Source organism: Bombus huntii, unplaced genomic scaffold (genome assembly GCF_024542735.1).
Source record: "Bombus huntii isolate Logan2020A unplaced genomic scaffold, iyBomHunt1.1 ctg00000073.1, whole genome shotgun sequence".
Lineage (NCBI taxonomy): Eukaryota > Metazoa > Arthropoda > Insecta > Hymenoptera > Apidae > Bombus > Bombus huntii.
In genome coordinates, this window is record NW_026099331.1 from 117,952 (window position 1) to 145,112 (window position 27,161).

At 39.5% G+C, this 27,161-nt stretch overlaps 1 protein-coding gene and 1 long non-coding RNA gene across 2 annotated transcripts in view; one reads left to right on the top strand and one right to left on the bottom strand.

The window, feature by feature from the left end:
• The window catches only part of LOC126876382 (omega-amidase NIT2-A-like), a 398,341-nt gene that overhangs the window by 32,874 nt on the left and 338,306 nt on the right, over positions 1-27,161 (top strand). The window lies entirely within an intron of this gene.
• On the bottom strand, positions 906-14,123 carry LOC126876390 (uncharacterized). Its single transcript, XR_007694160.1, has 3 exons — positions 14,007-14,123; positions 6,642-7,511; positions 906-1,127 (listed from the first exon to the last, which is right to left on the bottom strand). It is a non-coding gene; the product is annotated as an uncharacterized LOC126876390 (long non-coding RNA).

Genomic DNA, 27,161 nt, shown 5'->3' on the forward strand with positions numbered 1-27,161 from the left:
TTTATTATTTTTGTAATGATTAAAATTTAATATTTTAATATTTGTCGGAGCGGACATTAGAATTAGGGTTAGGGGCGTGAAACGAATCTTCGTTTGGGTTACACGTTGTCGTTATGCAATAGAGAAGACATTGACTAGTGCAAATACGATTATTATAGAACCGGACAAGTAACCGCGGTAGTTAGGTACTCGAGAAACTAATGACAATGATCCTAGGTTCAATAACGAATCCGCGGTCGACGGGATGATAGATGAACGTACTCACAAAATCTAAGTCGGACGCGTAATATTCACTGATCGTAAAGAGTTACTCCTTTCATCAATGAGAGGGTCAAATGCTACAGAAGACTTGGCACGCGACTACTCCTGAGGATTTCTGTACTAAACGCTTTGATGGTTTACAAAATTGTAGCAAGGAAGAACATAAATATTAGAATATTTAGACAAGTATGAGCTGCACAATTATTAGGGTTGTCCGAAACTATAAGAATCCCCATTTTCGACGGGGTCAGCATAGTATCGCCGTCCCGAAAATGACTTCCGGAAGAAACATTAAACGCGCACGCACTTATGTTATGCAAATAAAGGACATCGAATGGATCGAACAAAGGCACAAAAGAATTCGAAGAAAACAACAACTTATTATCCAAATTGTTCATCGAGGGTAATCAATGCTGTATACTTCCTAGAATTAGGATGAATATGGATTTGGAGAAACCCACCGGCCATGTCCAGAATAATAATATGTCTCGCTTTTGCAATCTCGAGACTCGATCCGCAATAAGGGGTAAAGGATACCGATCCGCGACCGTATTTTTATTTAGTCCTCGAAAATCTACCAATCACCTATCTGAACCATCGTTCGTCTTCACGAATAACATAGAGCTCGCGAACTATGAATTACTAGGCTTTATGATTTTTGGCTGTAATTAAGTCGCTTGTTCTATCACGTACTATTCTGCGCTCGCGAAGTCTATTAAGACTTCTTGTACGGCGATGTTAGGATCAATTAATTGTACTTCTAACTGGCCTGTATTTTTTTGTACGAGTACTTAGGGAACCCGTAACGGATGAATCTCTGAATTTTCGAAAAGAAAGATTAATCGACTTTTATCACTACCACGTACCTCATTGTCAACTTCATCGACGTCGATCTCGTTTTCAGCGGTTTTATTACGGGCATGAATTATTTTTGTTTTACACATAGCGAGGCTAGTTTGTGTAATATTACGTCAAAATCTTGGCTTAAAATTTAACGAGCATTCGCGATATCGTATTGTTAAATAACTATCAGCGAGAACATGAAACGTTTATCTCTAATCGCCGACACCTGCAACGGACAAGATTTGGGCGATACGTTTAGTACCAATATTTCTTATTCCTCGCATTACTAATATATCAATCGTTCTTTTGCCAGAAATTCTCAAGACTACGGATTCTTTGATTAGCGAACACTCGGCTCCGAAATCGGGGTAAAATGGAAGCGACTCACCCGGATGGCTTGATCTACCAGTTGGCGCCTCCACTACGTAGAAGTCGATTCGACACTCGGTATTGAAATTATATTCAGGGCACTGCTTTGTAAAGGATTTTCCCCCATAATCAGATTGGTAGCTGCGACGCAGCGGAGTCGAAAAATTGTTAGGTTCCACACTCGATTTTTTGCACCAGCGACGGAATTAACTCGCGCACGATGGTCGTAAGCTCTTGCACTGTTATAACCGGCACTGATCCCACTTCTGATGTCGGGTTTACATTAGAATTAGGGTTAGGGGCGTGAAACGAATCTTCGTTTGGGTTACACGTTGTCGTTATGCAATAGAGAAGACATTGACTAGTGCAAATACGATTATTATAGAACCGGACAAGTAACCGCGGTAGTTAGGTGCTCGAGATACTAATGACAATGATCCTAGGTTCAATAACGAATCCGCGGTCAACGGGATGACAACAGAACGTACTCACAAAGTCTAAGTCTGAGAGAATAATCACTGATCGCGAAGGCGTTACTCTTGGATCGATGAGATCGCGGGCGAGAATGCCTTTTCCGTCCCGATGATGCCACACAGGAAAACTATAACGGGGTGTGTCTAAGGATACGAGATCATCGGATTCGTCGAGAAAAGCCTTCGTTCAGAAAGTGTTGCTGCTAATTGGTTAATCTCCATATCGGTGGTTAGAAAAGGATGCTAGCCGCCCTCGAGGGAAAGTTGCTAGTGGGAGACGCCGCTCGTTGAAAAATATGTCTCCCCTATCTTCCCGTAGTTGGGACAAAGACTGTTTGTCTGTTTGAAGGACTTTAGTTAACTAAACCTTAAGATTTATAACGGGCCCTCGGGCTAGCCGAACATGTACTGCGGAGACGCATCGACATCTGGCAATCATCTTACTCGAAGAATAGGGTCTGCACGTGGCGAGCCACGGGACAGAAACCGTTGGAATGTTTACTGTCGCGTATCGCCACAAATATTTCTTTTAAGGAGAGCTATAGAATTACTTCATACCTTTGTTAGGCAAAGCGTTCATCCCGTGACCGCGGCTACGTTCGGCGACTGACTGTCGCCTCGAGCCCAAGCTCATTATCACAATTCTCGAATAATTACAATCGGGTTGAATAACTACAATTGTTCAATTACAGCTATAGTAGACTCTAGGTTACAAAGTTGCGGGGTTATCCAAAATTCCAAAGGCTCCGGTGTTCTTTCATCTCCGACACGGCCATCCTGACTATCACACGTCCTCGTGTGTAACTAAAATATCGTATTTCTTACATTAGATTCGATACAACTGACATTATTTGCGATTTAGCTAAATGTCCAAGTAAGTCAAGGGTCCAGTGCAATAACAAAGTTTCGTTCGGAGGTTTGACAACGGAAAAATAAAAGAGAATAGGAATTTGTAATGTTATAATTTGTATTCAAAGTGTTAGGTGCGTTCTGTGAGTCGCCAGTCAGACCGTAATGACACAACAGATCATTTTCGATTTCGTACACCGGTGAACCTCAGTTTGTTGGATCATATTGCCACGTTGGGTGCATTACACCCAGAAAGCACGTAAGCCCACTCAACGGGTTACAACAAAAGCACGTAACCCCACTCAACGGGTTACAACAAAAAGTACATCAACCCACTCAACGGGTTACAACAAAAACACATCAACCCTCTCAACGGGTTACAACAAAAACACATCAACCCTCTCAACGGGTTACAACAAAAACACATCAACCCTCTCAACGGGTTACAACAAAAACACATCAACCCTCTCAACGGGTTACAACAAAAACACATCAACCCTCTCAACGGGTTACAACAAAAACGCATCAACCCTCTCAACGGGTTACAACAAAAACACATCAACCCTCTCAACGGGTTACAACAAAAACACATCAACCCTCTCAACGGGTTACAACAAAAACACATCAACCCTCTCAACGGGTTACAACAAAAACACATCAACCCTCTCAACGGGTTACAACAAAAACACATAAAACCACTCGGTGTACTACTATGACCACAACGCAGTGCTAATGATCCTCTGAGGTCAGTGTACTTGCATCGTTATTATCACCGCCGTTGTCATCACCGCAGACGTCTAACTCAGCAGGGACGCAACCTTCTGGCATTTTTCTCAGTCTGTCGTGTCTGTCCTTATATGATCGTTTGCCGTCTAAGGTTTTTAGGGTATATCTATCTCCTTCCAAAATCTCGGCTATTACGAATGGACCCCTGAATTTCGGATCTAACTTCGTCTGGTTTCTTTCCTCGTTTTTACGTAACACGAAATCGCCAAGGTTGAACCTAACTATTTTAGCTTTGTTTTTGTCGAACCTATCCTTATCGTATTTGGCGCTTGCTTCTATATTCTTTATCGCCTGCTGTCTTACATGGGAGATATTTACCTCTCTTTCTTCGATACTGTCGGGTAGGGATAAGCCGTAGGGTCTCGCTGTTTTACCGATTAGTAGTTCCAACGGGCTTGACTTAGTCACGCGGTTGGTGGTACAATTTAAGGCCAGTTGTGTTTCCCCGATCGCGTCTTGCCAGGACCGCCCGGTGGTTTCTATTGTTGTGAACATGTTTTTTAGCGTACTCATAATACGCTCTACCTGCCCGTTGGCCCTACTAGCTCCGGTCGCAATTAAATGGAGTTTAATGTATTTATCTTGACAAAAGTCTGGAAATTCTTTGCCCGTAAAACATCTTCCCTGATCCGCTATTATCCGGCAGGGACTGTCGAATAAAAATATAGTACTTAAGTGCTTTAACGGTACTAAGGAAATCTACTTTACAAGTATGATGCAGATATGCGAATTTAGTGAAGACGTCGACCAAAACAATGACATACTCTTTCGAACCACTTTTACCGCTTAGTTTGCCCGTTATGTCCACGTGAACTGTATGCCAAAGTATGCTGGTCTTAGGTATAGGATGTAATTCAGCTTGTATTTTACCTGAACTGGCCTTCGAAACTTGACAAGCGTGACAGTTCTCTACGAATTGGCGAACATACTCCGCCATTCCTTCGAACCAGTAACACTCGCACAGTTTCTCAAGCGTTTTATCCCAACCTAAGTGCATAATTGACTGTTGCACATGGTTAATAACAGATCATCTAAAACCTCTGGGGACAATGGACAAGCAGAGAGTTCTGCCTTTTCTCTGTATTTTACGATGAAGGGTACCGAACCGTAACTCATACGTATTCGCGACGTCTTCCGCGAGCTCTTCGTTCTGTAATTTATTGACGATCCTAGAAATTTGGGAGTCGCGACGTTATTCCACTAATAGCTAGTCTTCGGAGATTTCGGTCAGATTGATTTCCTTCTCTATGACTTCGTTGATCGTAAGGTGATCCAAGTCTACGGGATTTCGCGAGACAAAATTTACGTGGGCTATTCGTTTACCTTCCCGGTACAGAATGTCAAAAGTAAAAGTTTGTAAGTAAGCCCACCACCTGTAAACCCTGTCATTTAAATTTACCTTACCACTGGATGCCTTCAAAGGATTACAATCGGAGACGACAAGAAATTCTCGTCCGTGGAGATAATGACGGAAATGCTTGACGGCGTTCACAACTGCTAACGTTTCTAGTTCGTAAGAATGATACCTAGATTCCGCAGGGTTACTTCTTATACTGTAATATTCTATTACTCTATTTTTACCTTCAATTTTTGTGCATTAAAATAACCTCATATCCATCCGAACTAGCGTCGATACGAAGTTCTATCGGGTAGTTCGGGTCAAATACCATTAATACCGGCGCGTAGGTCAGGGCGGAAATTACCTTTTGCCTTATTTTTCCATACCTATCTGTCCAAGTCATGTTTTTATTATCGGAAGTAAGCGCATACAAGGGTTTCATTACCCGTGAAAATTTAGGGACGAATTTTCGGAAATAAAAGGCTAAACCTATGAACTGCCTAAGCTGTGTGACGGTCGTTGACGCAGGTAAAGAACTCAAGGCGTGCATTATACCCGGGTTGGGACAAACTTCTAGGTCGTAAATTACATATTCCAAATAGAGTACCGATGCCTTTAGAAAAGAACATTTTGCAAAGTTAAAGGAGAATCCGACTTTTACAAGGGTATCTAGTACGGTGTGCAATCCTGTTAGGGCTTGATCTATCGCGTCGGCAATAATTAGGACATCGTCCAAATAGGCGACAACGTACGAATGGCACGTCGGCTGTTATACGTGTTTTCAAAGGAATCTCAAGAATGATCTCTCGTTTTGTTTGTTCGCAACATCGAAGTCAGCAGCCGCTGCTGAATACAATGAAGGAAAGTGTAGTACAGATCACTTCGACCAAATGATTTCTTATGTCACCATAATTAAAAAGGGTCAAATGCTACAGAAGACTTGGCATGCCACTACTCCTGAGGATTTCCGTAGTAAACGCTTTGATGGTTTACACAAAATGGTAGCAAGGAAGAACATAAATATTAGAATATTTAGACAAGTATGAGTTGCAAAATTATTAGGGTTGTCCGAAAATATAAGAATCCCCATTTTCGACGGAGTCAGCATAGTATCGCCGTCCCGAAAATGACTTCCGGAAGAAACATTAAACTCGCACGCACTTATGTTATGCAAATAAAGGACATCGAATGGATCGAACAAAGGCACAAAAGAATTCGAAGAAAACAACAACTTATTATCCAAATTGATCATCGAGGGTAATCAAGGCTGTATACTTCCTAGAATTAGGATGAATAGGGGTTTGGAGAAACCCACCGGCCATGTCCAGAATAATAAAATATCTCGCTTTTGCAATCTCGCGACTTGATCCGCCATGAGGGGTAAACGATACCGATCCGCGACCGTGTATTTATTTAGTTCTCGAAAATCTACCTATCATCTATCTGAACCATTGTTCGTCTTCACGAGTAACGCAGGGCTCGCGAACGGTGAATTACTAGGCTTTATGATTTTTGGCTGTAATTAAATCGCTTGTTCTCTCACGTACTATTCCGCGCTCGCGAAGTTTATTAGGACTCCTTGTACGGCGATGTCAGGATCAATTAATTGTACTTCTAACTGGTCTGTATTTTTTTTGTACGAGTACGTAGGGAACCCGTAACGGATGAATCTCTGAATTTTCGAAAAGAAAGATTAATCTACCCTTATCACTACCACGTACCTCATTGTCAACTTCATTAACATCGATCTCGTTTTCGGCGGTTTTATTACAGGCATTAATTATTTTTGTTTTACACATAGCGAGGCTATTTTGTGTAATATTACGTCAAAATCTTGGCTTAAAATTTAACGAGTAATCGCGATATCGTATTGTTAAATAACTATCAGCGAGGACATGAAAAATTTATCTCTAATCGCCGACACCTGCAACGGACAAGATTTGAGCGATACGTTTAGTACCAATATCTCTTATTCCTCGCATTACTACTATATCAATCGTTCTTTTGCCAGAAATTCTCAAGACTACGGATTCTTTGATTAGCGAACACTCGGCTCCGAAATCGGGGTAAAATGGAAACGACTCACCCGGATGGCTTGATCTACCAGTTGGCGCCTCCACTACGTAGAAGTCGATTCGACACTCGGTATTGAAATTATATTCAGGGCACTGCTTTGTAAAGGATTTCCCCCCATAATCAGATTGGTAGCTGCGCACCATGCAGCGGAGTCGAAAAATTGTTAGGTTCCACACTCGATTTTTTGCACCAGCGACGGAATTAACTCGCGCACGATGGTCGTAAGCTCTTGCACTGTTATAACCGGCACTGATCCCACTTCTGATGTCGGGTTTACATTAGAATTAGGGTTAGGGGCGTGAAACGAATCTTCGTTTGGGTTACACGTTGTCGTTATGCAATAGAGAAGACATTGACTAGTGTAAATACGATTATTATAGAACCGGACAAGTAATCGCGGTAGTTAGGTACTCGAGAAACGAATGACAATGATCCTAGGTTCAATAACGAATCCGCGGTCGACGGGATGATAGATGAACGTACTCACAAAATCTAAGTCGGACGCGTAATATTCACTCGTTGTAAAGGGTTACTCCTTTCATCAATGAGGTCGCGAGCGAGAATGACTTTCCCGTCCCGATGATGCCACAGAGGAAAACTATAATGGGGTGTGTCTAAGGACACGAGATCATCGGATTCGTTGGGGATATCACACGTTCGGAAAGTAAGGGAAATTGACGTTGCTGCTAATTGGCCAATCTCCATATCGGTAGTTAGAAAAGGATGCTAGCCGCCCTTGAGGGAGGGTTGCTAGTGGGAGACGTCGTTCGTGGAAAAATAAATCTCTGCTGTCTTCCTGTAACTGGGACAAAGACTGTGTATCTGTTGAGGGATTCTAGGTAACTAGATATTAGTGTTTATGACGGTCCTCAGGCTAGCCGATCACGTACTGCGGAGAGGCGTTGACATCTGGTAAACATCCTGCCCGGAGAATAGGATCTGCCTGTGGCGAGCTACGGGACAGAAACCGATGGAATGTTTACTGCCACGTGCCGCTACAAATCTTTCTTTTAAGGAGAGCTATAGGGTTACTCAATGCCTTTGTTAGATGTTAGTTCGTCCCGTTGACCGCGGCCACGTTCGGCGACTAATTGTCGCCTTGAGCCCAAGCTCATTGTCACAAGTCTCAAACGAATACAATTGGGTAGAGTGACAGCAAATCGTTTAATTACAACTGTAGATTTTAATTACAATGTTTTTATGGATTTACCCGAGGTTTCGGAGGGAAGGCATCGGTGTCCTCTTATCTCCGACACGGCCATCCTGACTATCACACGTCCTCGGGTGTAGCTAAAATATTGATTTTTCCTAATATTAGATTTGGTACAATCAACATTATTTACAACTTAATCAAATGTCAAATAAACCAAGGGTCCAGTTCGACAACAGGATTTTGCTAGAGGTTTCGGTAACAAAAATAAAAGATCAGATTTATTAACATTATGATTCGTATTCGAAATATTAGTTGCATCCTGTGGTTTATCAGTCGGGTCGTAGTGGCGTGACGGACTATTTGCGATTTTGCACCCAGATGAATCTTGATTTTGTAGATCGCACGACCGCACAGAGTTTCACTGGTGGTGCGTGCGAAAATACGACCGATTGAGGTTCGTAACATTGCAGCTGGCTGTGCGTGCGAGTACACGACCGCTTCAGCTTCATGGCGTTGCCGCTAGCAGTGCATGTGAGTACACGACCGCTTCGGCTTCCTGGCTTTGCGTTAATGACCCTCGGGGGTCGGGGTACTCATATCGCTCGGGTCACTGTCCTCGCCACCACTAGCAACGTCCAAATCCGCAGGAATGCGACTATCTGGCATCCTTCTCAGCCTGTCATGACTATACTTGTAAGAGCGTTTGCCGTCTAACGTTTTTAGAATATATCGGCCCCCCTCCAAAATCTCCGCTATCCTAAATGGACCCTTAAATTTCGGATCTAGTTTACATTGGTTTCTCTCTTCAATTTTCCGTAGCACAAAATCGCCGAGGTTGAACCTAACCACTTTCGCCTTAGTTTTATCAAATCTGTCCTTGTCGTACTTGGCACTAGCCTCTATATTTTTATGGCTTGGCGCCTTACATCGGAGATATCTATTGTCTTTTCCTCTATATTATCGGGTAGCGTTAAGCCGTATGGCCTTGCTGCTTTCCCGATCAGCAATTCTAACGGGCTTGATTTAGTTTCACGGTTGGTGGTGCAATTTAAAGCCAATTGTATTTCCCCGATCGCGTCTTGCCAAGACCGCCCGGTCGTTTCTATCGTCGTGAACATATTTTTTAGTGTACTCATAGTACGCTCTACCTGTCCATTGGCCCTACTAGCACCGGTTGCTATTAGGTGGAGTTTAATGTTCCTATCTTGGCAAAAATCTCGGAACTCTTTACCCGTAAAGCATCTTCCTTGATCCGCTATTATCCGGCAGGGACTGCCGAATAAAAATATGGCGGACTTTAATGCTTTAATGGTATTTAAGGAATCTATCTTACGGGTATGGTACAAGTATACAAATTTGGTAAAGGCGTCGACTAACACAACGACATACTCCTTAGAGTCGTTTTTACCGCTTAGTTTACCCGTTATATCCACATGAATCGTATGCCAAGGTATGCTGGTCTTAGGTATAGGATGTAATTCCGCTTGTATTTTTCCTGAGCTTGCATTTGAAACTCGACAAGAATGACAGTTCTCCACGAATTTGCGAACATACTTCGCCATTCCTTCGAACCAGTAATACTCGTAGAGCTTCTCCAGCGTTTTATCCCACCCTAAGTGCATAATGGACTGGTGCACGTAGCTTATAACGGACCACCTAAGGCCTCGCGGGACAATGGGCAAGCAGAGAGTTCTGCCTTTTCTTTGTATTCTACGATGAAGTGTGCCGGACCGTATTTCGTACGTGTTCGCGACGTCTTCCGCGAGCTCTTCGTTCTGTAATTTATTGGCGATCTTGGGAATCTGTGGGTCGCGACGTTGTTCCGCTAGTAGCCAGTCGCCGGAGATTTCGGCCAGGTTAATTTCCTTCTCGACAATTTTGCTGGTCGCACGGTAATCTAAGTTTACGGGGTTCCGCGAGAAGAAGTCTACGTGGGCCATTCGTTTACCTTCCCGATACATATTGTCAAAGGTAAAATTTTGCAGGTAAGCCCACCACCTGCAGACCCTGTCATTTAAATGTACCTTATTACTGGATGCTTTCAAAGAATTGCAATCGGTGACAACAAGGAATTCTCGTCCGTGTAGATAGTGACGGAAATGCTTGACGGCGTTTACAACTGCTAAAGTTTCTAATTCGTACGAATGGTACCTAGATTCCGCGGGGCTCGTTCTTTTGCTGTAATACTCCACCACTCTATTTTTACCTTCGACCCTGTGCATTAAGATAGCCCCGTATCCCTCCGAACTGGCATCCGTATGTAATTCGATGGGGTAATTGGGGTCAAATATCATTAGCACTGGCGCGTCAGTCAGGACGGAGATTACCTTTTGTCTTATTTGTTCGTGCCTATCTGTCCAAGTTATATTCTTGCTACTAGACGTAAGTGCATACAGGGGTTTCATTACTTGTGAAAATCTAGGAATGAATTTTCGGAAGTACGAGGCCAAACCTATGAACTGCCTAAGCTGTGTGACGGTCGACGGTGCAGGTAAAGAACTCAGGGCTTGTATTTTACCCGGGTTTGGGCGGACTTCTCCATTATGAATTACATATCCCAAATAGAGTGTCGATGTCTTTAGAAAGGAACATTTCGAAAAGTTAAAGGAGAATCCGGCTTTTACGAGCGTATCTAACACGGTGTGCAATCTCCCTAGCGCTTGATCTATCGAGTCGGCAATAATTAAGACGTCGTCCAGGTAAACACAACGTACGAATAAGCAAGGTCGCCTAAGGCCTTGAGAATGGCGCTCTGAAACACGGAGGGTGCGTTTTTCAATCCAAACGGCATCGTTACGTATTCGTATTGACCGTCGGGGGTGACGAACGCGGTATACTCTGTCGAGTTCGGGTGAATGGGAATTTGATGAAACCCGCTGGCCATGTCCAGGCTAATAAAGTATCTCGCGTTTTGTAATGTCGCGATCTGATCTGCTATGAGGGGTAAGGGATATAAATCCGCGACGGTGTTTTTATTTAGTGCTCGAAAATCTACGCATAATCTATCCGTGCCGTCCTTCTTTTTCACGAGTATCATGGGGCTCGCGAATGGCGAATTGCTAGGCCTTACGATCTTTGCTCTAATTAATTCTCCTATCCTCTCACGTACTATCCTGCGCTCTTCCTCGCTAAGCCTGTAAGGGCTTCTTTGCACGGTGACGTTAGGATCAATTAGCCGTATTTCTAACTGGCCCGTACTTACGCGAGTACGCGGGAAGCCCATAATGAATGATTCTTTGAAACCTTCGAGAACGGAAATGAATCGATCTTTATCGTTACCAATCACGTCGGTGTCGACCTCGTTAATATCGACCGCAACCTCCGCGACTTTACTAGAAACGTTAACGACCTTGCTCTTGCAAATATCAACGCTGTTTCGTGTAATGTTTACGTCAAAACCTTGGCTTAAAATTTCACGACCAATCATGATATCGTATTTTAGGTTGCTGTCCGCAAGGACGTGAAAAGTTATCTCCAATGTAAAACCGTTAATACCTACGGTGGACAGAATCTGAGACGTACTTTTAATACAAGTGTTTCCTATTCCTCGCAGTGCTACTACGTGAGTCGTTCTTTTGCCGGACAATTTCGAGGCTGCAGACTCTTTAATTAGCTAACACTCGGCTCCAGAATCGAAATAGAATGGGAACGACTCACCCCGCTGACTTAATCTACCGGTGGGGGCTTCCACCACGCAGGCATCGACACGATGCTCTTCTTCAGGACGGCGTTTTCCTTCTCGCAGCAGCGGGCAATGCGGCGCGATGTGTCCTGGCTTATGGCATTTGAAGCACGATGTTTTTGGGGAAGCGGTCGGTCGGCTTTCCTCCAGGCGTCGGGGGTCCTTCTTCGATTCCAACCTCATCTTTTTGCGGCATTCAGATATCGTATGTCCATATGCACCGCAGTGGCGGCACTTTTCCCGGGGGGTGGGAGACTTGCTTCGTTTATTTCCGGGGCCCGATGATGGCCTCCGTGGCGGAGATGTCCGCCTCTCCTCGTAGAGGAAAGGCTTCATTTCTTTTTGAAATTGTTTCACCGACTTGATATCACTCGTGAGTGCTAGTCGTCTAAAGCGTCTATCGCGCAAGCCCATTAGATAGAGAACGGTGGCGGTAGCTACTTCCTCCATCGTCGAATTACGCCACTTCGAATACAGGAGGGAGATAAGACGGTTTCCGTACGCCCCTGATGATTCGTTCTCCCGCTGTAGTTCCTTGGATACCTTGATTAACGAAGAGGCTGCTGTTTCTTGGCCACCGAATTGCGCGGTGAATTGTTCCTTAAAAGCTGGCCATGTGATCTCTTCGCCGTCCATTATTTGCGTAAGCCAATACGCTGCCGGACCCTCCAGGGCGCGGTTCAACGCAGAATATAGCGCAGTGATCTTCAGAGGGTGGTCTCACATAAGCAGGCTAACGGCCGCGCACCAGGCGGCTGGATCAGCGTTCTCGGTTTCGGGGTTAAAGCGCGGTAACGTTACCCTGGTTACCAAGTGTCCCTTCTTCCCCGTTAGCGATCGGATTAGCTCACGTACGATGCTCTTATGATCCCGCATCGACAACGTATGTTCGGATCCCACTTCTGATGTCGAGTAAAGTTCCGAGTCTGGGCACGAGTCGTTCTCGTGGCGGGGGCTTGGGACAGGTAAGGATTCCTCACTGAAGCTATCCATGTTTTCTTTTACACTGAAGTTATTTTTATTGACACACACGAAATTGTTACAGAGTTGACACAAACTCACAATGACCACACACTCGCGACGCTAGTGACAATGGTCTTAGGTTCGATAACGAGTCCGCGGACAACGGGACGGTAGTCGTACGCACTCGCAAAAATCTAAGTCGGATTCTGTGTTGATATTCACTGACCGTAAGGCGTTAATCCCTTTTTGTCGGTGAGGTCGCAAGAGAGAATGACTTTCCGTCCCGGTGATACGCCAGAGAAAAACTATGACGGGGTGTGTCTAAGGACACGAGATCATCGGATTCGTCGGGGATATCACACATACGGAAAGTAAGGGAAATTGACGTTGCTGCTAATTGGCCAATCTCCATATCGGTAGTTACAAAAGGATGCTTGCCGCCCTTGAGGGAGGGTTGCTAGTGGGAGACATCGTTCGTGGAAAAATAGCTCTCTCCTGTCTTCCCGTAACTGGGACAAAGACTGTGTATCTGTTGAAGGATTCTAGGTAACTAGATATTAGTGTTTATAGCGGTCCTCGGGCTAGCCGAACACGTACTGCGGAGAGGCGTTGACATCTGGTAAACATCCTGTCCGCAGAATAGGATCTGCGTGTGGCGAGCTACGGGACAGAAACCGTTGGAATGTTTACTGCCACGTGCCGCTACAAATCTTTCTTTTAAGGAGAGCTATAGGGTTACTCAATGCCTTTGTTAGATGGAGAGATCGTCCCGTTGACCGCGGCCACGTTCGGCGACTAATTGTCGCCTTGAGCCCAAGCTCATTGTCACAAGTCTCAAACGAATACAATTGGGTAGAGTGACGGCAAAACGTTTAATTACAACTGTAGATTTTAATTACAATGTTTTTATGGATTTACCCGAGGTTTCGGAGGGAAGGCATCGGTGTCCTCTTATCTCCGACATATATGTCGGGTTTACATTAGAATTAGGGGCGTGAAACGAATCTTCGTTTGGGTTACACGTTGTCGTTATGCAATAGAGAAGACATTGACTAGTGCAAATACGATTATTATAGAACCGGACAAGTAACCGTGGTAGTTAGGTACTCGAGAAACTAATGACAATGATCCTAGGTTCAGTAACGCATCCGCGGTCGACGGGATGATAGATGAACGTACTCACAAAATCTAAGTCGGATGCGTGATATTCACTGGTCGTAAAGGGTTACTCCTTTCATCAGTGAGATCGCGAGCGAGAATGCCTTTCCCGTCCCGATGATGCCACAGAGGAAAACTATAATGGGGTGTGTCTAAGGATACGAGATCATCCGATTCGTCGAGAAATTTCGTTCAGAAAGTAAGGGAAATTGGCGTTGCTGCTAATTGGTCAATCTCCATATCGGTGGTTAGAAAAAGATGCTAGTCGCCCTCGAGGGAAAGTTGCTAGCGGGAGACGCCGCTCGTTGAAAAATAGGTCTCCCCTATTTTCCCGTAGTTGGGACAAAGACCGTTTGTCTGTTTGAAGGACTTTAGTTGTCTAAATCTTAAGATTTATGACGGGCCCTCGAGCTAGCAGAACATGTACTGCGGAGACGCATCGACATCGGGCAATCATCTTACCAGAAGAATATGGTCTGCGTGTGGCGAGCCACGGGACTGAAACCGTTGGAATGTTTACTGTCGCGTGTCGCCACGAATATTTATTTTATATGTTATAACGTCGTCCCATATAAGGTATTACGTTATAACGTTATAACATATAACGTAATACGTTATAACGTTATATCATATTACGTAATAAGTTATAACGTTATATATGTCGGAGATGAAAGAAGACCGGAGCCTGTGGAATTTTGGATAATCCCGCAACATTGTAACCTAGAGTCTACTATAGCTGTAATTGAACAATTGTAGTTATTCAATCCGATTGTAATTGTTCGAGAGTTGTGATAATGAGCTTGGGCTCGAGGCGACAGTCAGTCGCCGAACGTAGCCGCGGTCACGGAATGAACGCTTTGCCTAGCAAAGGTATGGAATAATTCTATAGCTCTCCTTAAAGGAAATATTCGTCGCTAGACGCGACAGTAAACATTCCAACGGTTTCTGTCCCGTGGCTCGCCACACGCAGACCCTATTCTTCGAGTAAGATGATTGCCAGATGTCGATGCGTCTCCGCGGTACATGTTCGGCTAGCCCGAGGGCCCGTTATAAATCTTAAGGATTAGTTAACTAAAGTCCTTCAAACAGACAAACAGTCTTTGTCCCAACTACGGGAAGATAGGGGAGACATATTTTTCAACGAGCGGCGTCTCCCACTAGCAACTTTCCCTCGAAGGCGCTAGCATCTTTTTCTAACTACCGATATGGAGATTGACCAATTAGCAGCAACGTCAATTTCCCTTACTTTCTGAACGAAGGCTTTTCTCGACGAATCCGATGATCTCGTATCCTTAGACACTCCCCATTATAGTTTTCCTCTGTGGCATCATCGGGACGGGAAAGTCATTCTCGCTCGCGATCTCATTGATGAAAGGAATAACTCTTTACGACCAGTGAATATTACGCGTCCGACTTGGATTTTGTGAGTACGTTCATCTATCATCCCGTCGACCGCGGATTCGTTATTGAACCTAGGATCATTGTCATTAGTTTCTCGAGTACGTAACTACCACGGTTACTTGTCCGGTTCTATAATAATCGGATTTACACTAGTCAATGTCTTCTCTATTGCATAACGACAACGTGTAACCCAAACGAAGATTTTATTCACGCCCCTAACCCTAATTCTAATGTAAACCCGACATATAACATAACGTAATACGTTATAACGTCACCCCATATAACGTAATAAGTTATAACGTCATACCATATAACGTAATACGTTATAATGTTATAACATATAACATAATACGTTGTAACGTTATAACATAGAACGTAATACGTTATAACGTCATCCCATATAACGTAATACGTTATCACGTCATACCATATAACGTAATACGTTATAACGTTATACCATATAACGTAATACGTTATAACGTCATCCCATATAACGTAATACGTTATAACGTCGTCCCATATAACGTAATACGTTATAACGTCATCACATATAACGTAATACGATATAACGTTATACAATATAACGTAATACGTTATAACGTCGTCCCATATAACGTAATACGTTATAACGTCATCCCATATAACGTAATACGTTATAACGTCATAAGATATAACTTATTACGTTATAACGTTATAACATATAACGTAATACGTTATAACGTCGCAAGGTATAACGTATTACGTTATAACGTTATAACATATGTCGGATCACGATTCGAATTTTGGGCGCGCGACGACTCTTCATGTGGACTAGCCATCGTTTCACAAAGCCGAGATTTTATTTACACGTATATACAGGTCTATCACTAAGCTTAACAAATAATAAGTACAACTAATAATAAGTCTAACAAGCACTAAGCCTAATGAATAATACGATCTACGAATAATTAAATTAAATAATACTATTAGCAATGTTTGAGTTCAAACGAATCCACGGTCACCGGGATAACTCCTTACTAAGCGAAACTAACTTAGACGCAAATGCGATCGTCGAAAATGCTCGATGTATCACTCTCCAAGGCAATCGCAAGAATGTCAGCCTCGTGGAGATTTTTCTCCCTGTACGATTGCATTTTGTTTTCTATACCCGTTTGGAAGCATCGAGAAGGTTCCAAACGCCGTTGCTAGGCACACTCGTTGGAAGCATCGAGAAAGTTCCAAACGCCGTTGCTAGGCAGTTTCTGCCTGGAGTTTTGATTACTATTACAATGTATGTCCCATTGCATCGGCACCTCCGAGGCAACATCACACGTGGCTAGGCCCGCTCTCGAGGCCGCATGCCGCCACAACCACATTTCTCGGAAAACACATACAACCACTCCAGACCTCCGTTAGATAAAACATCCATCCCGTGACCGTGGCTACGTTCAGCGACCGATTGTCACCTCGAACCCAATCTCGCTTATTACAAATCTTAAGCAATTACAACTATAATAAAATCTAGACTAAGGTACTAGAGGATGTTCCCAAAATTTCCAAGGAAAGGCTTCGGCTTTCCTTTCATCTCCGACATATTATATATTATAGCTATAATTTTAGCAGATACTGTTTATCTATTTCGTTTTGCGTGTATTAAGGTCCTCATGGTGTATCGTATAGTAATTAATGCATCAGATTATATACATATTGGTGTTTGTAGGTAACACGTTATACAGAGTGGAGAAGCAGCATCAAATTGTCACGATTGCAAAATAAAATGAGTGAACGGCTGGTGAACGAGCAAAATACTCGTACAATAACAAGTGAATGTAAAGGGAGCTCTAAATTCCAAGAAATTCCATTTTATCAGCCGAACAAAATGTATAATCTGATAATGTTTTGAGGATAGTAAGTTAGGCAGGCGAAAAAAATAGGTGTTAACGATCAAGTATAACAGATACAGTAGTAAATATTCAACAATTTTTCAACCGTAATGTATTTATACACAAATCTGCGTACTTTGTATCAAAGTTTCTGTTGAAAATGACAACGTGAGTTCGTGCTCGCCATCCATATGCAGATGCGTTAGTGATAAGAAATAGTAACTAGAGGATGATGCTAGTTACAATCGATAGATTTAATCGATAGGCTTAAGATGCTTTTTTGTTTTTATCCCTAGTTTTTGTAAGCATGTGCAATAAAGGCTTTTTTTGGCTCAGAACGGTGTAATAGATTTATCCATTCAATAAAATAATAACTACTCTGATCTTACCTCTGAGTATAGAAATAACAACAGTTTCGATACGTATATTTTTATGTACAGCATGTATAAAAAGTGTCAGGGCGTATAAGTGTCCACTAGCGTGATTTCGGAGGATCGGAGCCTCTGGATCGATTGATTCATGCAAAATTTTGTAAAAATTGACGTTTGCTGGCACCGTATGCTACTTAGCACGAGGATCAAATGGAATTTTACTGGGAAAGTATATTTGGATACCATGATGTGCAAGATATTATTCTTGTATATGTAGGATTTGTATACATTTTAATCAATTTACCTTTTTTAATCAATTTAATCCTCATTTTATCAATAAATCCAATTATTTTGCCATCTATCTCTATTACCGACTATCGAATTGTTCGTTGTTCCAAAAATGTGTTGCGCGCAATACTGGGCACTATTAAATAAATTTTCATTTAAATAATTGTTTAAATGTTAAAAGACAGAAATAAATTATTTGCAATTTCAACAAGTTTAAATATATTATTTAAAATAATGAGATTAATTGTTATTTACAAATTTTATTTTCTATTTATTCTAAAAGAAAGCTAATAAAATCAGAATCTTTGTTTGAAAGTCTTTTTTCACGCAGTAGATAATTCTGTAATAATGTGAAATCACGCTGATTGCTCCATTCTGTTTATCACGGGCTATCCCACCTGCTAACGAAAACTTGTTGTTTTCTCGTTGATGTCACATTGCTTACTTTCTACCTGACTGCGAAATATAAACTTGTTGCGAATAATCTCGATGTAAGACCCAATGAAATTTCAACGTCATTTCTCCAGAAAACGGTTCAATTGCGACTCATAGCTTATTTTGAAAAGTTGTCAAGTTGGTCCTCGCGATGAGTAGACGTTTGTAAAACTGTATCATCCAGAGTTGTAGAATTAGGGTGGTCCGGTCAAATAAGTGTATTTTTTATATACTCTGTACATATACAGGCTTTTCCAGAATAATTCCATACCGCCAGACAGGATAAGACGTCAAACAAGAAAAAAAACATTTTTCTTTTCTTCAGCTTATTTTTGCGCGTAAACTTTTTGTATTTAAAGCTAAAGTTTGAAATAGTTGTCGATACTCTGTCACACTGAACGTATTTCATTGTAAGCTAGCTCAAGCAAAAACAAAGCCTTATACAAGAAAACTTCATCCTCTTCCTTTGACTTACTTTTGCATACAGAAAAATCTGCAGTCTAAGTGTGCTATCCTGAGATTCCTTGATTATACATATCTTTTCTAAATTTTTCGTTTCTGTTAACAAAACTTCCATAAATGATAAAGTGCAGGTATTCCTAAAGGAAAAAAATGTAAAGAAACTAAAATTAACGCCCAAACACCCAAAATTTCAACATTAACCCGCCATATATATATTGTTAAATATGTAAATTCGCACGTTCGTGGGGAGACGCGATCTCGAGGAAGCGCGCCAACGGGAGTCGTAAATTCCCGTTGCGATTGATTAATCGACGCCACGAATCGTTCGATCCCTTATTTCTTGTGGGATAATAAGGGTAGTTAAATTGACGATAACGCTGCTATTAACAGGTTATTATATATGTCGGAGGTGAAAGGAAAACCGGAGTCTTCCCTTTGCAATTTTGAGGAAGCCTTCTAATGCTTTAGCCTAGATTTTATCATAACTGTAATTAAGCAATTGTCATTTGTAATTGTTTGACATTTGTGAAAGCAAAAGTGGGTTCGAGGTGACAACTGGTCGCCGAAAGTAGCCAGGGTCACGGGATAAACGTTTTGCCTGACGAAGGTGTGGATCGGTTGTATTGTTCTCCCTAGAAATCACATAGAATTGTACTTTAGAGATGCTGATATAATGGGACACACGTTGTATTAGGAATCAATCTCCAGACAGAAACAGGTCGTCCCATATAACGTAATACGTTATAACGTCATACCATATAACGTAATACGTTATAAAGTTATATTATGTAAAGTAATACGTTATAACGTTATACCATATATCGTTACATATGTCACGACCGGCATACTTCAAATCCGACGGACTGACGATAGAGATAAAGCACTCGGCGACAATGTATATCGCTGAAGTGCCTAATGAACCATCAACATCCCAACGGTCCTTCCACCGAAGGTTCTAGAAGAAAGAGCACGTGGCAACGATCGCGGACGCCTAGCAAATGCATGGACGGTGGGGATGTTGAGGAATGACAAAAGAAAGTAATCGGATCCGATCGAAAGTAAAATCATAAGAGTCTGTCTTAGAAAGTCACGCCTAGAGTTCGGAAGTAGATTGTAAAGTGTATTGATGTTAGAAAAAAAATAAAGTTTTCTTTTTTTATTTTTTACCTCAAATTCCTTTTTTATTTTGTTATTTTACGTGACACATACATCGACACTCTGTGTTACCACAGATTTTATACGAAATAGTGAAATTGGAAATGGAATACTGTATTCAGAGTTAAAATATAATGCTATATGGAAATGAAATAGCACTTCAAAGACTTGATAGATTTCGTTAATAAAATAAAGCAAAATAAATCTTTAATTCACTCACTACGAATTTATGGTATTGATTAAAATCAATGAATGTAGAGTTACTTCCGATTAAGGGTACAACTGTTATAAATTAAGAGCATAATTACATTGAATTAATGGGAAAATGTTGTTATAAATTATTGGTATAACTGTTAAGAATTAATGATGTAATTGTTTTAGATTAATGGCTTAAATGTTATAAATTAATGGCTTAGAAGGTATAAATGAATAGCTTAAATGTTATAAATTAATAGTTTAAATGTATAAAATAACAGTTTAAATGTTGTACATTATTGGCTTAGATGTTGAAAGTTAATAGCTTAAATGTTATAAATTAATGGCTTAAATGTTATAAATTAATAGTTTAAATGTTATAAATTAATGGCTTAAATGTATAAAATAATAGTTCAAATATTGTAAATTAATGGCTAAGATGTTGTAAATTAATAGCCTAAATGTTATAAATTAATAACTTAAATGTATAAAATAACAGTTCAAATGTTGTAAATTAATGACTTAGATGTTGTAAATTAATAACTTAAATGTTATAAATTAATAGCACAAATGTTGTTGAGAATTGTGGATCTTTGAAGTCGAAATAATGTTATAAGAACACTAAATTTATACTGAGGATTAATTTTAAAATAGTAATATATTTATTTCATGGACGATTTCTTATATATTCATCGATACACACTTGCACGCGTCTCAGCACTTTCTTCTATACCCGACTGTTAACCGACTGAACAGTTTACATTCATCTGTTTTCGAGAAGCCGCGCACACACATACATCCACACGCTGATATTCACATACAAGTATCTCTACTACACATTTAACCCAGTCCAACACAGAAAATTATACATATCTCAACAAATGTTATAAATTAATAGTTTAGACGTTATAAATTAATTGCTTATATGTTATATATTAATGGCTTAAATGTTATAAATTAATAGCTTAAATATTGTAAATTAATTTCTCAAGTATTGTAAATTAATAGCTTAGACGTTATAAATTACTAGTTACAATGTTGTTATTTGATATTTTTTTTTATTTACCTTATATTTAAATTCTTCTTGGATGTTCACTGTCCGGAATTTCAGGCACGAAAGAGCTCGCGCGCGACTTCCGCGTTCCTTATATATCTTGACAAGGTGTCGAGATGTCAATCAAACGTTAACGATCTCTTGACATAGCAAAGGACGGGTTTTCCATTATAACAAAATCAAATTGAACAATTTTAATCGTAATTTTTAATTTTTATCGTAAATTGGCGCCTTCGACGATTTAATACGGTATCCATTTTTATCATTTTAATAGTTTCTACAAACTAAGACTAAATTCACACCTCCTTGATACTAGTTTTCGACTATCAATTAGTTTGAACAAAAAGGGAAAAGAGCCTAACGGCAGTCGATGACGTTACTGTGAAATATGTTATGGTATTTAAATAATCAGCCAGATAAAATTCATATTAATCATTATATTATATTATCGATATTCGTTCATTTACTCGTGCTAATTACAAAATAAAATGTTCTCTTTTCTTGAATAACACCTACATCACCGTCTGCGATATTTAAATTTCTTATTTAATGCTTATTTAAAAGTCAGGTACCTTTTTAATTCCTCTCAAGTTAAACGAGTAAATTTACTCGTTATAGTTGTAACATAAAATAGCTATTTTCTTCAATACCACTTGCATCGCTGTACGTGATACAAATATTAATTATGTATCGAATAATATGTACCAATTGGCTGTAATCGCGGTTAGGTATTTCTTCGTTTGATCTATCAAGAGATCTATTAGGCTATTAGAGAAACACTTATTGATTCCTCAAAGATGTATCTTAACTTAAATCTTAAAGATTAACTAAATGATTATATTTGATTAGTATTCGACAGTGTCTAACATATTCAGCCATCTTCTTATATAATTGATACTGCTCGGATCAATTATTTTATAATAAATTGCAGATTATGCCACGGTATATTATAAGATATTTGTCTATAGCTCTTTTTTTCTAATTCATTGATTTTATTATTAGTCTCGTTGGTTTTTCCTGTGAGTATCTGCTGTACGTACATTGGAAATACATAATGGATACGTACATTATATATATATTTTAAAATATAAAAATAAAAAATTAACAATACTATTATAAATATTGCTATTATAATTAATTAATAATAATTTAATTAGATAATTAAATTAAAATAATTTATAAATATTTAACGTAATAAAATAAAATTTTTTAATAAAATTGATAAAAATTGAATTATCTTGTATATAAGTATATATTAATATATAATTATTAATTTTAAATATATTAATTTTAAAATCTTTATACATACATTTAATTTTATAAAAAAATTAAAATATAAATATAAATATTTTAACTTTAAATTGAAAAAAATGTATTATATATAATTAATTATTTATATATAAAAATTAATATAAATTATAAATATTTTATTATCTTGAGATATATAATTAAATTATTATTAATAATAGGTAATATTAATTTATAATTACTTATTTATTTATATATATATATACGTCGGGTTTACATTAGAATTAGGGTTAGGGGCGTGAAACGAATCTTCGTTTGGGTTACACGTTGTCGTTATGCAATAGAGAAGACATTGACTAGTGCAAATACGATTACCATAGAACCGGACAAGTAACCGTGGTTATTAGATATTCGAGAGACTAATGACAATGATCCTAGGTTCAATAACGAATCCGCGGACAACGGGACGGTAGTCGTACGCACTCGCAAAAAATCTAAGTCGGATTCTGTGTTAATATTCGCTGACCGTAAGGAGTTAATCCTTTTTTGTCGATGAGACCGCAAGAGAGAGAGACTTTCCGACCCGGTGATACGCCAGAGGAAAAATATGACGGGGTGTGTCTAAGGACACGAGATCATCGGATTCGTCGGGGACATCCTACGTTCGGAAAGTAAGGGAAATTGACGTTGCTGCTAATTGGCCAATCTCCATATCGGTAGTTAGAAAAGGATGCTAGCCGCCCTTGAGGGAGGGTTGCTAGTGGGAGACGTCGTTCGTGGAAAAATAGGTCTCTCCTGTCTTCCCGTAACTGGGACAAAGACTGTGTATCTGTTGAAGGATTTTAGGTAACTAGATATTAGTGTTTATAACGGTCCTCGGGCTAGCCGATCGCGTACTGTGGAGACGCGTCGACATCTGGTAAACATCCTGCCCGGAGAATAGGATCTGCGTGTGGCGAGCTACGGGACAGAAACCGTTGGAATGTTTACTGCCATGTGCCGCTACAAATCTTTCTTTTAAGGAGAGCTATAGGATTACTTAATGCCTTTGTTAGATGGAGAGTTCGTCCCGTTGACCGTGTGACACCAATTACCTCTCAGAGAAAAGACATCGACTCCCGACTGTCGGACGCCAACGCCGCGACGCATCTTAGTCCCCATCAGAGATAAGGCCCCAACCCCGACTTTCGGACTCCTTGGAATCCACACCAAACCCCCCAACATCCCCAAGCCAGGGTGTATATAAGCCGAGACTTCACCCAGCCCGGGGAGTTCTCGTTCTAGTTGCTGTTCTTGTACAACACCCCTTTCTCTGTTCAACGTTATTCTACTGTAAGTGCCAAAGTCATAATAAAGTTCGATAAAAGAGAATTAATAGTTGGGCTACGACTCAGCTTTCTTTTCTCTCGCAACCCAAGTACCAACTTTACGTGACATTTTGGCGATCCGTGCCCGGATCCATCAACTTCAAGGAAACGAAATTACGCATTTCGGCATACGTGCATCATTGACGATTGAGGGATCAGCGGACCTCTGCAGATCAGCTCACTTTACGTGAAAACGACTTCTACGGAAAGCGGACTACGGTCATCACCAAAACTGAAACTGGTCACGAAAAGAAGAATATTCAGGTAAAGAACTGGATTCTTTTAAATATTATATACTCGTCACAATAGCTTCGCTAGTACAGACTCCAACAACAGTACAATAACCACTATGAGCAAAAAATCAGAAGACACATCTTCTGTTAGCCCTATGGCTACTGGTGTGGATCCAAGTATTCGGGCCATACTAGACGCTATGCAGAAGCAGAACGAAATCAAGTTAAGAAAACTGTTAAAGGAGACTATTAAAGCAGCGACTAGTCGGAGTTATCAGGGTAGTTTAGTTTCTAATAATTTGAACAATAGCTTGGAGAAAACAGACGTTACTGTAGGAAATGAAGAAATGGTTTTGAAAGAATTTTCAAAAGAATTGCAGTCTAATGTAGAAAATTCTTATGAAAAGAAAGTATCAATTGACACCGCTTCACAGGATTATATTTTCATTAAAACAGACTTAATGTTTGATGTCAATAGCTCAACAGAATACCAGAATGAGTCTGTGAAACGAAGGAAAGAAGATATTGCAGTATTGTATAATGATTTGTCACCATCTTCGTCACAAGATACTCAAAATTTACAAGAATGGTTTGACAAAAAAAGTAAAAGTTTAGGAGAAGCAGAAAAAGATCATAATAAGAAGGATAATATTTCAATGAGAAATATTTTGGACGGCGATACAAATAAAGAAAACCAAATTGAAACGAAGGAATTAGAAGCAGTTAGTAAATCAACTGCTGAAAATGATACAAAATCAATAGACAACGTTGAACAAAATATATCATTAGAATCCATACAAAAAGCAAGAGATAATGCTTACAATAATGAACATTTGCTTATAGAAGAAGACCAAATGATGACAGCGAAAAATGCGTGTGACACTACAGAATCAAAAACTTCAGCAGATCTTATGTCGAGAAATTTAGATGCTAATACACAAGAGAAGTCTTTAGAGAATAAAGATGACAAGAATCCATCTCCATCTATGTTAGATAGTAGTAAACGGAGCAGTCGTTATAATGTTGCTGCAAAGCCTGCTACTTCGCCAAAATTTGAAGAAATTGTTTATAATCAAACCAGACAATCAAACACAAATAAAATTTTGCGAAGCGCTTTAAAGACGAAATTAATCGAAGACAAGTCTGAAATAATTAATAAACAAAAGGCATCGGAAAATATAGAAAATAAATTTGCCAAAGAAGAAAAAAGAGGTGTTAAACAAAAATCAATTTCAGATAATGAAAACGAAACAACTGATACTCGTCAACGAAGGGAAGTTCTTTTAACGAACACAGCTAGTGATAGCGATAGGTATAAATCTGTAGAAAATGATAATGCAGTAACGGGTGTAATAGCAACTGATGAAGCGAAACATAGAGGCAGACCTAGGAGATCGGATAAAGTCAAAGTTAAAGAAGATGAAAATACAAGGAAGATCCTACAAAATGAGAAGGGTGGATTAGAAGAACAAAGAAAACTCGAAGAAGATACAAAAGAAGAAACTGCAGAGACAGAAGTCAATTCAAAAGGTATATTAAATAATAAGTGCGATTTACTTGATACCGAAAGAGCTATTGAAATTAATGATACGGTTCAAGATATTAAATTTACTGAAGGTAGAAGCCGCACTCAAAATGATATGGAAGATGTAGTAGAAGATTCACAAGAATTATCTAATAAAAGTAAGTTATCAGAAATAAGGATTGCACTTAACAAAATTGAATATACAAAAACTATTTTACGGAATAAAAAGAATTCATTAGAAAGAGAAAGAGGAGTAAGAAAAAAGAAGAAAATGTACAGACAGAAATTATTTCAAAAAATATATCAGATGATAAATGTGATTTGCTTTAGAAAAAAAAAAAATATTATCCACAAACTACATTAGGAATTTATCTATTTTAGTGAGAAGAAAGAGAAAGGATAGAGGAGCTGATCAATAGACTGTGGCTTTTGAAGCGTTTATGAAAAACTTACAATTTTAATAAAATATTCAATGTAAAGTCTTTGTTATAATATTCAAATAAATAGATGAAAAAAAAACTGAATTTGCATAATTACTCATGGCTTATTGATCAATCATGCGACTCGTTCAGAGGTAACTCGAGTTGTAAAGGCGACAATTTATTAAAAATGGTATATCTGACGTACGATGCATTTGGTCATGTTAAACTATTTAAATAAGTATAAAAATCACGCGAAAAAAAATCTACTGAAAATAATGTTGAACTAGTTAATAATAATAAATCATATAGGGAAACACAAACCTTAAATCAAGATTTTAAGTTAAAAAAAAAAAAAAAAAAGAAAAAAAAGAAGAAAGAAGTTGATAAAATGACAGCAACATGTAGCAGCAGGCGAGAGAAAATAAGCCAAATTTCTAAAAGAAAAAACGATGCTCAAGAACTCGAAATTTCTCGAGTGGATATGCTAAACAACGAATTTAATGAAGAGTTGAAAGAACGTGAAACGGCAATAGAAGACTTACATCAAATGTTAAAGCATCAATAGGAAATTCATAAAGTTACCTTAAATGAAGCAAGTTTGAAAATAGGAGAACTCTCTGATAAAATTAAATGTTTTAAAGGAAAAGATAGCCAGATACCGAAACGTAATGAATTACTCGAAGAAGAACAGAATAAATGGAGAAGTTTAGAAAAAATGATTACAGAAAGACTTGAAGAAGAAAAATCCCGTTAGGAAACAGCTGAAGACGAAGTGAGAAAGCTTTCCAAATATAACGAGCAACTTCTAAAAGATTATCAAGAAATCCATAAAAAAAAAAAAAAAAGAGAGAGAGAAAGGAAATACGCTGAGGTTGTTCATCATAATCACAGGTAAATAATTAAACATGTACCTCAACTGAAAGATAAAATCAATCGACAGGATTTATATGCGAAGAACATAAGAACACAATATATAGAACAGCACAAGATGATCGAAAAATTGAGAGCAAAAGGAAAACGTGTGCATAATAAAGGTAAAGAGAACACATAATGTATCTCCACCAGGGGCATGATCCAAAATTAAATAATAAAATAAAAGGTTTTGTTACTGAAAAGTTAGAGAGATTTCATGACAGCAAAAGCATTGCCTGTGCAGAGTGCAGTGTATCAATGTGCACTAAAAATGCAAGC